This window comes from Heterodontus francisci, chromosome 3 (genome assembly GCF_036365525.1).
Source record: "Heterodontus francisci isolate sHetFra1 chromosome 3, sHetFra1.hap1, whole genome shotgun sequence".
NCBI classification, from domain to species: domain Eukaryota; kingdom Metazoa; phylum Chordata; class Chondrichthyes; order Heterodontiformes; family Heterodontidae; genus Heterodontus; species Heterodontus francisci.
Genome location: NC_090373.1, coordinates 100,291,746 through 100,306,426, shown reverse-complemented (window position 1 = coordinate 100,306,426; position 14,681 = coordinate 100,291,746).

Here is a 14,681-nt window from a genome sequence, read left to right as displayed (position 1 = left end):
GATGAAGGAAGAGCAGTGGATGTGGTGTATATGGATTTTAGCAAGGCGTTTGATAAGGTTCCCCATGGTCGGCTCAATCAGAAAGTAAGGAGGCATGGGATACAGGGAAAGTTGGCTGTCTGGATACAAAATTGGCTGGCCCTTAGAAGACAGAGGGTGGTAGTAGATGGAAAGTATTCAGCCTGGAGCTCGACCAGTGGTGTTCCGCAGGGATCTGTTCTGGGACCTCTGCTCTTTGTGATTTTTATAAATGACTTGGATGAGGAAGTGGAAGGCTGGGTTAGCAAGTTTGCCGATGACACGAAGATTGCTGGAGTTGTGGATTGCGTGGAAGGCTGTTGTAGATTGCAACGGGACATTGACAGGATGCAGAGCTGGGCTGAGAAGTGGCAGATGGAGTTCAACCTGGAAAAGTGTGAAGTGATTCATTTTGGAAGGTCGAATTTGAATGCAGAATACAGGCTTAAAGACAGGATTCTTGCCAGTGTGGAGGAACAGAAGGACCTTGGGGTCCATGTCCATAGATCGCTCAAAGTTGCCACCCAAGTTGATAGTGTTGTTAAGAAGGCGTATGGTGTGTTGGCTTTCATTAACAGGGGGATTGAGTTTAAGAGCCGCGAGGTTATGCTGCAGCTCTATAAGGCCCTGGTTTGACCACACTTGGAATATTGTGTTCAGTTCTGGTCGCCTCATTATAGGAAGGATGTGGAAGCTTTACAGAGGGTGCAGAGGAGATTTACCAGGATGCTGCCTGTACTGGAGGGCATGTCTTACGAAGAAAGATTGAGGGAGCTAGGGCTATTCTCATTGGAGCGAAGAAGGATGAGAGGTGACTTGATAGAGGGGTACAAAATGATGAGAGGCATAGATAGAGTGGATAGCCAGAGACTTTTTCCCAAGGCGGAAAGGGCTATCACCAGGGGGCATAATTTTAAGGTGATTGGAGGAAGGTTTCTGGGAGATGTCAGAGGTAGGTTCTTTACACAGAGAGTGGTGGGTGCGTGGAATGCGCTGCCAGTGGTGGTAGTAGAAGCAGATACATTAGGGGCATTTAAGCGACTCTTGGATAGGTACATGGATGATAGTAGAATGAAGGTAGGTAGGTAGTTTGATCTTAGAATAGGTTAAAGGTTCGGCACAACATCGTGGGCCGAAGGGCCTATACTGTGCTGTACTGTTCTATGTTCTATGTTCTATGATATATCCAAGCACCTGTACCCTTGCTGCAAGAACCTGAGAGTGTGCTTAATGATGTTTCTGGTGGTCACATGGCTCTGGTTGTACCTGAGTTGTTCAGGTGTGGTGAAGTTATGGGGAGATGTCTTCTGTCATATATGGAAGGGGTAGCCCATGTCCCCAAGCACTCATCCTCGAACAATCGTGAAAGAATCAAATAGTGGAGGTACTGTTGACTGTTGCAAAATAAGGAGTTGTGACATTGCCTGCGAAACTGGCATAGACTTGCAGAATTATGTGTTGATCATAGACCAGCTGGACATTAATAGAGTTAAAGTCTTTCCGATTGACCAAACCTGCTGGCTGGTCTTCTGGTGCCTTTCTGGCAGACAGTTGGAACACCTAAAAAATAGTGTGCAGCTGAAATGGCACCAGGCACAAATCAAGTAGCAGATTATTGGTCATCTATGTCATTCTTGTTTGTGGGACCTTACTATGTGCAAATTGGTCCTGCATGTCCCTACATTTTAACAGTGGCTCCATTTCAAAAGTACTTCATTGCTTGTTAAGTGCTTTGAGCATCCTGAGGTCATGAAAGACTCTACAAGCTATTTCTATCATTCTTAAAATGAATGTATCATGAATGCTAAGAGGGAAGTGGGCATTTACATGGATAACATTTGTGCACTTTATCACAGAGCAGCTGACATTAATGGAGTGGAATGCCTTCCTCATCATGAAAGATGTGAGATTGAAGGCAGGGCCTCCAGCTGCCAAATGTAGGCCATCAATAATGCCTTGCTCTTTGGAGAAATCGGCCAAGAGAAAAAGCCCAATGCTTTTTTGAGCTGCTGGCTACTTTCTATGGGGAAAGTGGTGAAGAAGTCAACACTGATGAATAAGGTACTCAGCACCTACTTTATGCACTGATGCACTGCTACTTGTGAAGTTCGGTATATATTCCCAGCTGTTGCTTCAGAGGATCCAGTAGTATAAGGAATTCAAGTTTATGGACACGTAAACAGTTATTAAAAAGAAAGATAGGCATTTCTATAGCACCGTTCATGACTTTCGGATGGTCCAAAATGCTTTAAAGGAAACTTAGTTACTTTTGATATGAACAATGTGGGATTGTTGAACTGTTGTAATGTAGCAAACATTGCAGCCAATTTTGCACACAGCAAACTCTCCCAAACAGCAATGAGATAAATAACCAGATACTCTCTTTTTTATTGATGTTTGTTAAGGGATAAATAATGACCAGGACAACAAAGCAAATTTCCCTGCTCTAGTTCTATTTTTTGTGTTTCACATCTCATTCGAAAGACACCACCTTTGACAATACAGCACTCCCTCAGTACTGCACTGAAGTGGCAGCCTAGATTATGTGCTCAATTTTGTGGGTGGGACTTGAACCCATAACCTTCTCATGCAGTGCCAAGAGTGTTACCACTGAGCCCAGGCTGACACCAAAAGAACCATACCTGTTTAAAATGGGTGCTCAATAACTTAAGCGCATTTTCAGCATTTACCATGGGGACTGAAACCACCAGATAATCATAATCACAGAATCACAGAAGCACAAAATAATACAATGCAGAAGAGGCCCTTCAGCCCATCGAGTCTGCACCGATGCATTAAAGACACCTGACCTGGTCTACCTAATCCCATTTGCCAGCACTTGGCCCATAGCCTTGAATGTTATGACATGCCAAGTGCTCATCCAGGTACTTTTTAAAGGATGTGAGGCAGCCCGCCTCTACCACCCTGCCAGGCAGTGCATTCCAGACCGTCACCACCCTCTGGGTAAAAAGGTTCTTCCTCAAATCCCCCTTAAACCTCCCGCCCCTCACCTTAAACTTGTGTCCCCTCATAACTGACCCTTCAACTAAGGGGAACAGCTGCTCCCTATCCACCCTGTCCATGCCCCTTATAATCTTGTACACCTCGATCAGGTCACCCCTCAGTCTTCTCTGCTCCAGCGAAAACAACCCAAGCTTATCCAACCTCTCTTCATAGCATAAATGTTCCAACCCAGGCAACATCCTGGTGAATCGCCTCTGCACCCCCTCCAATGCAATCACATCCTTCCTATAATGTGGCGCCCAGAATTGCACACAGTACTCCAGCTGTGGCCTTACCAAAGTTCAATACAATTCCAACATGACCTCCCTGCTTTTGTAATCTATGCCTCGATTGATAAAGGCAAGTGTCCCATATGCCTTTTTCACCACCCTATTAACCTGCCCTTCTGCCTTCAGTGATCTATGGACAAACACGCCAAGGTCCCTTTGTTCCTCGGAACTTCCCAGTGTCAGGCCATTCATTGAATACTTCCGTGTCACATTACTCCTTCCAAAGTGGATCACCTCACACTTTTCAGCGTTAAATTCCATCTGCCACTTTTCTGCCCATTTGACCATCCCGTTTATATCTTCCTGTAACCCACAACACTCAACTCACTGTTAAGCACTCAGCCAATCTTTGTGTCATCCGCGAACTTACTGATCCTACCCCCCACATAGTCATCTATGTCGTTTATATAAATGACAAACAATAGGGGACCCAGCACAGATCACTGTGGTACGCCACTGCACACTGGCTTCCAGTCACTAAAACAGCCGTCTGTCATCACTCTCTGTCTCCTACAGCTAAGCCAATTTTAAATCCACCTTATCAAGTTACCCTGTATCCCATGTGCATTTACTTGCTTGACAAGTCTTCAATGTGGGACCTTGTCAAAGGCTTTGCTGAAATCCATGTAAACTACATCAACTGCACTACCCTCATCTACACACCTGGTCACATGCTCAAAAAATTCAATCAAATTTGTTAGGCATGACCTCCCTCTGACAAAGCCATGCTAACTATTCCTAATCAAATTTGCCTCTCCAAGTGGAGATAGATTCTCTCCTTCAGAATTTTCTCCAATAGTTTCCATACCACTGACGTGAGACTCACTGGTCTGTAGTTCCCTGGCATATCTCTACAACCTTTCTTAAATAGTGGGACCACATTAGCTGTTCTCCAGTCCTCTGGCACCTCCCCCGTGGCCAGAGAGGAATTAAAAATTTGTGTCAGCGCCCCTGCAATCTCCACCCTCGCCTCCCACAGCATCCTGGGTCACAAATCGTCCGGACGTGGAGATTTGTCTACTTTTAAGCCTGCCAAAACCTCCAATACCTTGTCACTCCCTATGACAATTTGCTCAAGAACCTGACAGTCTCTCTCTCTGAGTTCCATATCAACATCCTCATTCTCTTGGGTGAAGACAGATGTGAGGTATTCGTTCAACACTCTACCAATGTCCTCTGGCTCCACCCACAGATTTCCCCCTTGGTCCCTAATGGGTCCTACTCTTTACCTGGTTATCCTCTTCCCATTGATATACTTATAGAATATCTTGGGATTTTCCCTACTTTTACCAGCCAGAACTTTCTCATATCCCCTCTTTGCTCTCCTAATTGCTTTCTTAAGCTCCATCCTACACTTTCTGTATTCCACTAATGCTTCCGTTGATTTGCTCTCCTTGCATTTGCTAAAAGCCTCTCTTTTCCTTCTCATCGTACCCTAAATGTTTCTGGTCATCCGTGGTTCTCTGGGCTTGTTGCTCCTACCTATTACCCTGGAGGGAACATGTTGGGCCTGTACCCTCCCCATTTCCTTTTTGAATGCCCCCCACTGCTCTTCTGTAGATTTCCCGACAAGTTACTCTTTCCAATCTACCTTGGCCAGATCCTGCCTTATTTTACTAAAATTCACTCTCCCCCAATCCAAAACCTTTTTTTGCAACTTGTCTATTTCTTTCTCCATAACAAACTTAAATTGTGCCATGTTGTGGTCGCTATCACCAAAATGATCCCCCACCAACACATCAACCACCTCTCCGGCTTCATTCCCTAGAATTCGGTCCAGCACTGCACCCTCCCTTGTTGGATCCTCTACATATTGAGCTAAAAAGTTCTCCTGTATATATTTTAAGAACTCCACTCCATCTAAGCCCTTAACACGATGACTATCCCAATTAATGTTGGGAAAGTTGAAATCACCTAATATAATAACCCTATTATTATTTTTACACACCTCTGCGAATTGCGCACATATTTGCTCCTCAATTTCCCGCTGACTATCTGGGGGTCTATAATAAACACCTAGCAATGTGGCTGTCCCTTTTTTATTGCTAAACTCTATCCATAAAGCTTCATTTGATGCCCCCTCCAAGATATCATCTCTCCTTACTGCAGTAACTGACTCCTTAACTAATATTGCAATGCCCCCTCCTCTTTTACCCCCTCCTCTGTCTCGCCTGAAGATTCTATATCCCGGGATATTGAGCTGCCAATCCTGCACCTCCCTCAACCATGTCTCCGCGATGGCTACTATATCACAATTCCACGTGTCAATCATTGCCCTTAACTCATCCGTTTTACCTGTAATACTCCTGGCATTAAAGTAGAGGCCATCCATCCTGGTCTTACTCCCTTGAAACTTACTTCCACTGTATTCCCTCTGACTTGTTTGCTTTCCTGTGTTTAGCTGTGTTCCTATTCTGCTCGGAGTCTGCATCCCCTCCCCCTGCCAAATTAGTTTAAACTCCTCCCAACATCACTAGCAAATCCGCCAGTAAGATGTTAGTCCCCCTCTGGTTCAGATGTAGACCATCCCGCTTGTACAGGTCCCACCTTCCCAGAAACGGTCCCAGTGGTCCAGGAATCTAAAACCCTCCCTCCTGCACCAACTCTTAAGCCAGGCATTCATCTGTGCTATTCTCCTATTTCTATACTCGCTAGCACGTGGCACTGGGAGTAATCCAGAGATTACAACCCGAGAGGTCCTGCTTTTTAGTCTACTGCCTAACTCCCTGAATTCTTGATGCAAGACCTCATCCCTCTTTCTACCTCTGTCATTGGTACCAACATGTACCATGACCTCTGCCTTATCACCCTCCCCCTTCAGGATGCCCTGCAGCCATTCAGTGACATCCTGGACCCTGGCACCAGGGAGGCAACACACCATCCTGGAGTCACGTTGATGGCCACAGTGGCACCTATCTTTTCCCCTGACTATAGAATCCCCTATTACTATTGCTCTTCCTCTCTTTCCCCCTTCCTGTGCAGACAGCTTGCTTGTGGTGCCAGAAGCTTGGCTCTGTCCGCACTCCCTGGAGGAACCAGCCTCATCAGCCTCCAAAATGGAATACCGATTTGCAAATGGGACCCCAGGGGACTCCTGAACTACCTGCCTGTTTCTCTTGGACTGCCTGGTGGTCACCCATTCCCTTTTTTCCTCAAGACCCTTCAGCTGCGGTGTGACCACCTCTCTATACGTGGTATCCACAATGCTCTCAGACTCGCGGATGCTGCACAGTGCTTCTAGCCGCTGTGCCAGCTCTGAAACCCGAGCTTCCAGGAGCTGCAGCTGGACACACTTCCTGCACACATGCTGGTCCCGGGGACTGGAAATGTTCCCAGATTCCCACATGCAGCAAGAGGAGCAAACCACGGCTTTAAGCCCTCCTGCCATGACTAAACCCTTTAAATTTAAAACTTTAGAAGACCATTATAATAAAAAAATAAATCAACTAAGTCTTGCTAAAACAATGACTTACAATTCAATCCAGTTTGAAAAGTACCCACCAGGACTTACTCACCAGTCAGTTATGCTGTTTGGAAACTCTTGGCTCCCCTCACGCTCTTTGAGGACAGGTAGGAAATGAAAGGAGCTCCTCGCTCCCTCCACACCGAACTCCCTCAGTCACAAAACTCCCACTTTAGCACTCTAATGCAGCCCCAAGTCAGCACTCCAGTGGAATATTGGAAGCTTTAATGTTCGTATCACACCACGTGTTGCAATCATTTCCAGTGCAGAATCTATGCACATTGAGAAACCGATCTGAGGAATGCTTGCCTAATTTTCCCACCCCTCTTCCTTAATTACCACCAGTGTTATAACTGCATCCACTACATTGTCAACCCAATTTCATTTAGCCTTTGCCCTCTATCTTAGGAAGGGAATATCGGTCACTGAGGAAGTTCTGCAAATTCACCAGGATGAAGCTACGTTGAGAAAAACTGGTTAAATTTGGATTATAATGCCTTGAGATGAGGAGGTTAGTGGGTAATTTGGTTGAAATGTTTGAAAATGAAGGGAATTGATAGGGTAAATAGGGAAGGATTCTTCATTCAAGTAAGGGAATCCAGAACATGGAGGCATTATCTTAAAACTTGAAGTAAGAAAAATTTCTTTACATAAAGGGCCATGAAAATGTATGAATGCGCTGTGCCAGAATGCCACAGATGCAGAATTGTCAAGGAGCTTAAAAGGGAAGTACATACTTGTTGGGGAAGTAATGGTATTCAGGATATGAATTAATGAAAAGGAAATGATGATTACAAAGATAGAGCTTTTTTGAGTGGAACAAAATGGCTGAGTGGACATTGTAGATGAATGTTTTTACTCCTGTTTTTATGCTCTTAAAAGAAGCACAAAGGTAGACAGCGTTAGCCGGGATCATTGTTGCATTTATATGGATATAATAGGTGGTTGCGGTGGTCATAAGGCTAGCTATGAATGTATGGGCATTACATATGTCATATAAAAATCTGGCATTGTCAAATTGCTGCTATAATATATGTAGATTTTGCAATTATAATTTCAGCTAGTAGTTAAAGAAAGGGGCAGCAAGTGAATGGAAGTCAAATCTTCTCAATCTTTATACTTACACTTTCTTCTTCTTCTTTGGCCTCCTTGTCTCGAGAGACAATGGGTAAGCGCCTGGAGGTGGTCAGTGGTTTGTGGAAGAGGTAATTGTGGATGTTATTGGTCATGAGACCTTTGAGGGTGTAGATGATTCCACCACAGGTGTAGAAGTCACATCTACTGGATACTATCCTTCGGAACATAGATTCTCATCTGGCCTAATAATTATACGTTCGGCATGACCCAGTAACAGTGATCCACCACTGCAGACTGCATGTGCTTTCAGTCCTATTACCAGATAGATAGCATGGCATATTAGGGATAAATAGCATGTGAACTCCTGAACCTGCTACTTTTCTTTTTAGAATATCCATAGAAGAATGGAAGCCAGGCACAGGGCCACCTTGCAGCCAGTATTGCCACAATGCAAGGACCATCCCTGATGCACTCATTGAGGAGGATTTAAGAAGTAAGAGGAGAAAGCACGAAGCGATGGAGAGGTGTCAAGAATAAAGGGTCGGGAAAGGGCAGCCACTGTGGGGTGGAGGACTCAAATGACCACAAGCTAAGCAGTGGCACTCAAGGATTCAGATCACTTTCTTTAAAAAGAACGGTGCTGCTTCTGCTCTCTGCACGACATAGTGTGTGAATCATGTGTTCAGTTCACTACCACCTGATCAACCTTATAAACTTTGTAATTGACTATGCGCCTGATTTTGAAGCTCATGCTGGGTAGAGTAGAACTTCAGAGTGAGAAGATGAGCAGGTCAATTGGCCTGCTGCTAATATTTAAGAAGAGTAAGGGCAGAACATACAGTAGTCATAGTTGGAAGAGTGAATTGTATGAGTGGGGATTTATGGATGAAGAGGTTACCAGGAGCATGGTCCCAGAGGACTGTAAGTGAGGATGAAGATATTGAAATTAATGTGATTGGGATGAAGGGACAATGAAGGTCAATAAATACCAAGATGATAAGTGCAAGGAGGTTATTGTAGGATAGGATACAGGTGTCATTGTAGGATAGGATACAGGTGTCAATGTTGGAGTTTATGAAGGGTGCAGAGTGGGAGGCCATTGAGAAGAGCTTTGGAGAAGTCAAGACTGGAGGAAGGATTCTGTGGCAGTGGAGATAATGTGAGGATGGAGGTGGTGAGGTTTTGGAGGTCAAGTAGGTAGTCTTGAAGATTAACTGTATGTGGATTATATAGGTATATGAAATACAACAACAGTTTCTATAGGCAAGGTAACTCATCTGTATAAATGCTATGGAAGCGACCTGTCGAAAAGGCCATGTCTGTTGTCAAGAAAATATGCTATGCCAAACGAGGATTTTTAATTTATCAGTGGGTAATCTACATTTAACTTTTAAAGAGGAAAACTGGAATCCTACATTTAACTTTTAAAAAGCTGGCAGCCAAGATGGCCACCAGAATTTGCACTGAAATACCTCTCATTCCAGGACATCAAATTGGAGACACATGTCTTACGAGGTCTCATCCAGGACAATGCCTCATGAATTTGGAATCAGCTAACAGCTTCACCTCTAACGGCAAATCATTCAGAGCCATTTGTAACATTAACAGCGGGGACGTACCTCCAGGGGGGTGAACATGGAAACAATGAGACCGAGAGAGATTGAGAATTCTTCGACTTGAATCTAATTAAATTGGAAACGTGGCCACTGGATATTCATGTGACCACCTCCCCATCTGTGAAAAATTAGTAACCTTTTCCAAAAGGAAAAGCTCCTGAGAATTTGAAGCAGACAAGCTTCGAGTGCTAACCAGACAAGACCCCAGTGGGGCTGTGTGTGTGTCTCTCTCTTCTCCAGATATACTGAAAGTTTTGAAACTTGTCTGCGACTGCGGAACATCCAAGTCTGCCATTGCTACAGCCAGAAACCCCGGGGAAGAAAGCCACCTACAACTCTGTCTCCAAGAAAAACCTGAACCAGGTGGGCCAGCCACAAAGTACACTTTTACCAGCCAGAGACTTCAAAATTACAACTTCAGCTGGAAGACAACGGAATTAACAGACCCCACTGACTGCATATTATTTTTATTTGTTCTGGACTCTAATCCAAACCAGACTATTCCTTATCATTCAGTAATCTATTTCTATGTGTGTGATTCTCATGTGTGTGTGTGAGTGAAAGTGTAACATAGATCATTATTTTATCTAGATCGGGGTTAGATGTTTTAAGTACAATAAACTCACCTCTTTCTTGTTTAAACTTAAGAAAACCTGTCCAATGGTAAAAGGTAAAAGGCTCACTGAAGTGGTAAGCACATCCATTGTTTTAAAAGGAATAAATCCTGTTGAGGTCAAACAAGGAGAATGACAAGATGGGAGCCCTGTGACCCCTCCTCACCTGATCGTAACACCGCGCATTAATTGCAGAACTCATTAATTAAAACCTGGCAAACAAATCTCCCTCTGTAGCTCTTATTTATGTTGGAGGTGCCGCCTGCACATTTTCATCTTCATCCTGTTGCATGGCTGCTGTGGCTTTTTTCGAATTTGTGACTATACCTTTTTTGATTGCATGCTGTGCACCATGCAGCACGCTATTAATATTCTGCAAACATATTCTTGGGTGTATAGCGAGCCCCTCCGTCCACCCCGAGTAGTCTAAGCAGCAGGACATTAACTTCAAGACCCTAAGGCTCCATTCAATGATCTATCACTTATTAGTCCTGTTTTAGGGGAATGAATAGATGCCATGAGACAGGTTTGCAATAAATAAATATGGACTCCTTGCAGTCAACTTTCCAACTATTCACTCCTTGGAAAATGTTATGACGTACTGTTTTGTCTTGAAACATAGTAACTACCAGGGAAGGGGTCTTCTCTATGCAAAATTTTGAGGTGATGGTCACAAAACATCTGTATATTCATGGAGTAGAATCCACTTGTATTCAAATCTGTGATGGGGCTCCGAGGTTCACATGGTAATATGTTATGGGCTTATGCTCAGATCACTACACGTGTATCGTCTATTAGGCCTTGTACTGCTAGGTCTATCAACTTTAATATGCCTCTTCTGCTCCTTCTGATGATCCTGCTAAGTTGATGAAAGTGGTGTTGGAAGAGACCATTTGTGACCTCTGTGATGTTATGAGGGCAGCATACTGACTCATATCCACTATATCCCTTTTAAGTGCTTGGAAAGAGCCAGAACATTAAAGGTCAATGGAACTGTCCTGTTAATTGGCACTATTAAAGCAGTCATATTGCTTGACTGCCTCTCTAGTGTTGGTTGGAGGAGAAAGCAGAGTTTGGCCATTGTCCCCCCTGCTCCAACTGGGTCTTTTGTAACAATGCTTTTCAAAGAGAGACATAAGTAACTGCGACTTATTGACATTCATGACAAAAAAGTACAGAGGGATCCTATGCCTTCTTCTATTAGTCCCCTTAGTTCTTGCCTTGCCCTCTCCTGCTGTTCCTCATCTATAAACAACATCAGATTAAGGTTTTCTAGAAAACTATTTTTTTTTATTGTATGCAAGCAGATCTCCTACAGTAATTGCTTTGTCACTGCATTTCTCATTTGTATTATAAAATCAACAGCTGCTCTACTAACGTCAACTTTTATTTGTCGAGAAACATGCAATAAAGGGGGCAGTCCAAATTTTGACAGATAAACTTAGTATTTTTCCCCATTTTGTCCCTGTATGTAAGACTGAGAGGCAGTCTTAATATGCATTTCATAGTCATTTAACAAACTTAACAAGGATGTAATGGCAAAATTTTGTAACAATAGGATACTAATTGCAGTAACTTAAATATCTGATAGATATTAGAAACCAGAAAGTTGTTAATCTTTCCCCAAATTGTGCAAGGAAACTCCTGGAATTAGGATTGAGCCTTTGGCTTAATGCAGCATTCCCCCTCTGAGTAAGAAGGCGGAACTCTTGAAGCCCACTATAGACAGCCTCGGTGAGTGGAATCTGGAACATTGGGGTAGAGCTTGGACTTCCGGCGCAATCGGAAAATAGCACCCAAATGCGCTCGAAGTTGCGCTGGGTAGGATACGATTGAACTTTCTGATAAAATTCATTTGCATAATTAAACAATAAAATTTGGCAGCATAATAGAATGTAAACATTTCTTTCCTTTCTTTCCATTAAAAGATATTCCTTGATGTGATAACCTGGAGCACTTTTATTAATACTGCTGAAAATGGATTTATCACCAAAAACAAGCATTTTTTAATTAGAGCATCCAGTCCACAATATATCAGATTTAAAATCATTAAAAATGACTTTAAAAAAACCTACAATGAACCATTTACTCGTTTCATTGCTGTACACCAGTCAGTTTCTTAGAAAAAATGATTTTTGATATGGATAAACGTTTAAAACATGCCTGCTAGTGTCAATGCGCCTAAGAAAATTAATGCAATTTTAAAAGCATTCCTTAAGCAGCGCAATCGGCAGAAACTTATAATTTTGACCAAGAGTGTGACCACTTTTATGGACAGGCCTTGATCTTGGTGAATTGAATCTTACAGCAGCAGAAAGGATTGTGGAAAAAATGAATATATGTGGTTCACTTACTACTGCACTTTCAAAATCTCAATGGTCTAGCCTTTGGCCCTTCGCTCACCATGACATTTCTGCAGCTACTGATCTGCTCAACCGTATTCTCACCTCCACTTTAATGCAATAGTCTCCACTAAAGCCATTACTCTTTCTGGCCCTAGCCATTCCCCTGGTACATTTCTCAACTCTACTCCATTAAGTTCAAGGGATGTAGATTTGAATGGATATGGCGGACAACTGATTGAGCCATTAACTGCCAAATCTTAGTCATAGAATCGTAGAATGATTCTATGAAATCTGGCTGGACCACATAAAGCAATATTGGGTCCTGCTCTCAGCTGCCAAAACTGGAATGCAAAGATAACCCTGGCTTCTTTTCTCTACTGCAAGCCATCTTAAACCCATCTCCTCTGTCTTTTCCACCTTCGCCTCGAATAAATGCAAGGAGCTCATGGACTTCTTTGTCTCTAAGAGTGAGACCATCTGATTCACTGTTTCTGCAGCTTCCTTCCTTTCCCCTAGCCCACCGGATCAATTTTGCTCTAAAATTCTCCTCTGCCCTAGCCCTGAACTTGCATTGTTCTCTAATTTCTCTCCTATTTTCTCTCCCGCCCTCTCTGAGCTCATCTTGTCCATGACACCCATCTCCCGCTCCCTTGACCCTACTACTAAACAACTGAACACCTAACTTCCCTTCCTGGTTCCCATGTTAGCTGATATTTTTAATGGCTCAGGTACTGTCCTTCAGTCCTTGAAATCTACCATCAGCACCTCCTTGCAACTACCGCCCCATCTGAAACCTCCCTTTCTTCCCTTTCCACTCCAAAGTCCTTGAACGTGTTGTTGCCTCCCAAATTTATGCCCATCTTGCTTGGAACTGTATGTTTGAATCCCTCCAACTTTCCGCCCTGCCACAATATCAAATCAGTTCTTATCAAAGTCACAAATGGCATCCTATGTTGCTGTGACAAAGGTAAACTATCCCGCCTTGTCCTTCTCAATCTGTCTGCAGTCTTTGACACAGTTAACCACACCATCCTCATCCAATGCCTCTCCACCATTGTCCAGCTGGGTGGGACTGCTCTCACCTGGTTCTACTCTTATCTATCTAATTGTAGCCATTACCTGCAATGGCTTCTATTCCCACTCCCACACTGTTACCTTTGGTGTCTCCCAAGAAACTATTCTTGGACCCCTCCTATTTCTCACCAACATGCTGCCCCTTGGCAACATTATCCAAAAACACAGCATCAGTTTTCACATGTACAATGACAATACCCAGCTCTCCCTCATCATCACCTGTCTTGATGCCTCCACTGTCTCCAAATTATCAGACTGTTTGTCCAATATCCACTATTGGATAAGCAGAAATATCCTCCAATTAAATATTGGGAAGACCAAAGCCATTGTCTTCAGTCCCCACTACAAACTCCAATCTCTAACTACCAAATCCATCTCCCTCCCTTGCAATTGTCTGAGGCTGAACCAGTTTGTTTGCAACCTTGGTGTCATATTTGACCCGGAGGTGAGCTTCCGACCACATAACTCACATATCTGCGGCATCACTAAGACCGCCTATTTCAATCTCCATAAGATTGCACAGTGGCGCAGTGGTTAGCACTGCAGCCTCACAGCTCCAGCGACCTGGGTTCAGTTCTGGGTACTGCCTGTGTGGAGTTTGCAAGTTCTCCCTGTGACCATGTGGATTTCTGCCAGGTGCTCTGGTTTCCTCCCACAGCCAAAGACTTGAGGGTTGATTGGTAAATTGGCCATTGTAAATTGCCCCTCTGGTAGATAGGTGGTAGGAGAATGGTGGGGATGTGGTAGGGAATATGGGGTTAATGTAGGATTAGTATAAATGGGTGGTTGTTGGTTGGCACAGACCTGGTGGGCTGAAGGGCCTGTTTCAGTGCTGTAGCTCTAAATAAAAAAAAACTCTGTTCCTGCCTCAGCTCATCTGTTGCTGAGACTCTCATTCATGCCTTTGTTATTGATACACTTGACTTTACCAATGCTCTCCTGGCCAGCTTCTCACATTTGACCCTCCATAAACTTAAGGTCATCCAGAACTCTGAGGCCCATGTTTTAATTTGCACAAAGTCCCATGCATCCATCACCCCTGTGTTGGCTGACCTACTTTGGCTCCTAGTTAAGCAATGCCTTGATTTTAAAATTTACGTCTTGTTTTCAAATCCTTTCATGTCCTTGTCACTCCCCGTCTCTGCAATCTCCTCCAGCCCCACAACCTTCTGAGATATTGG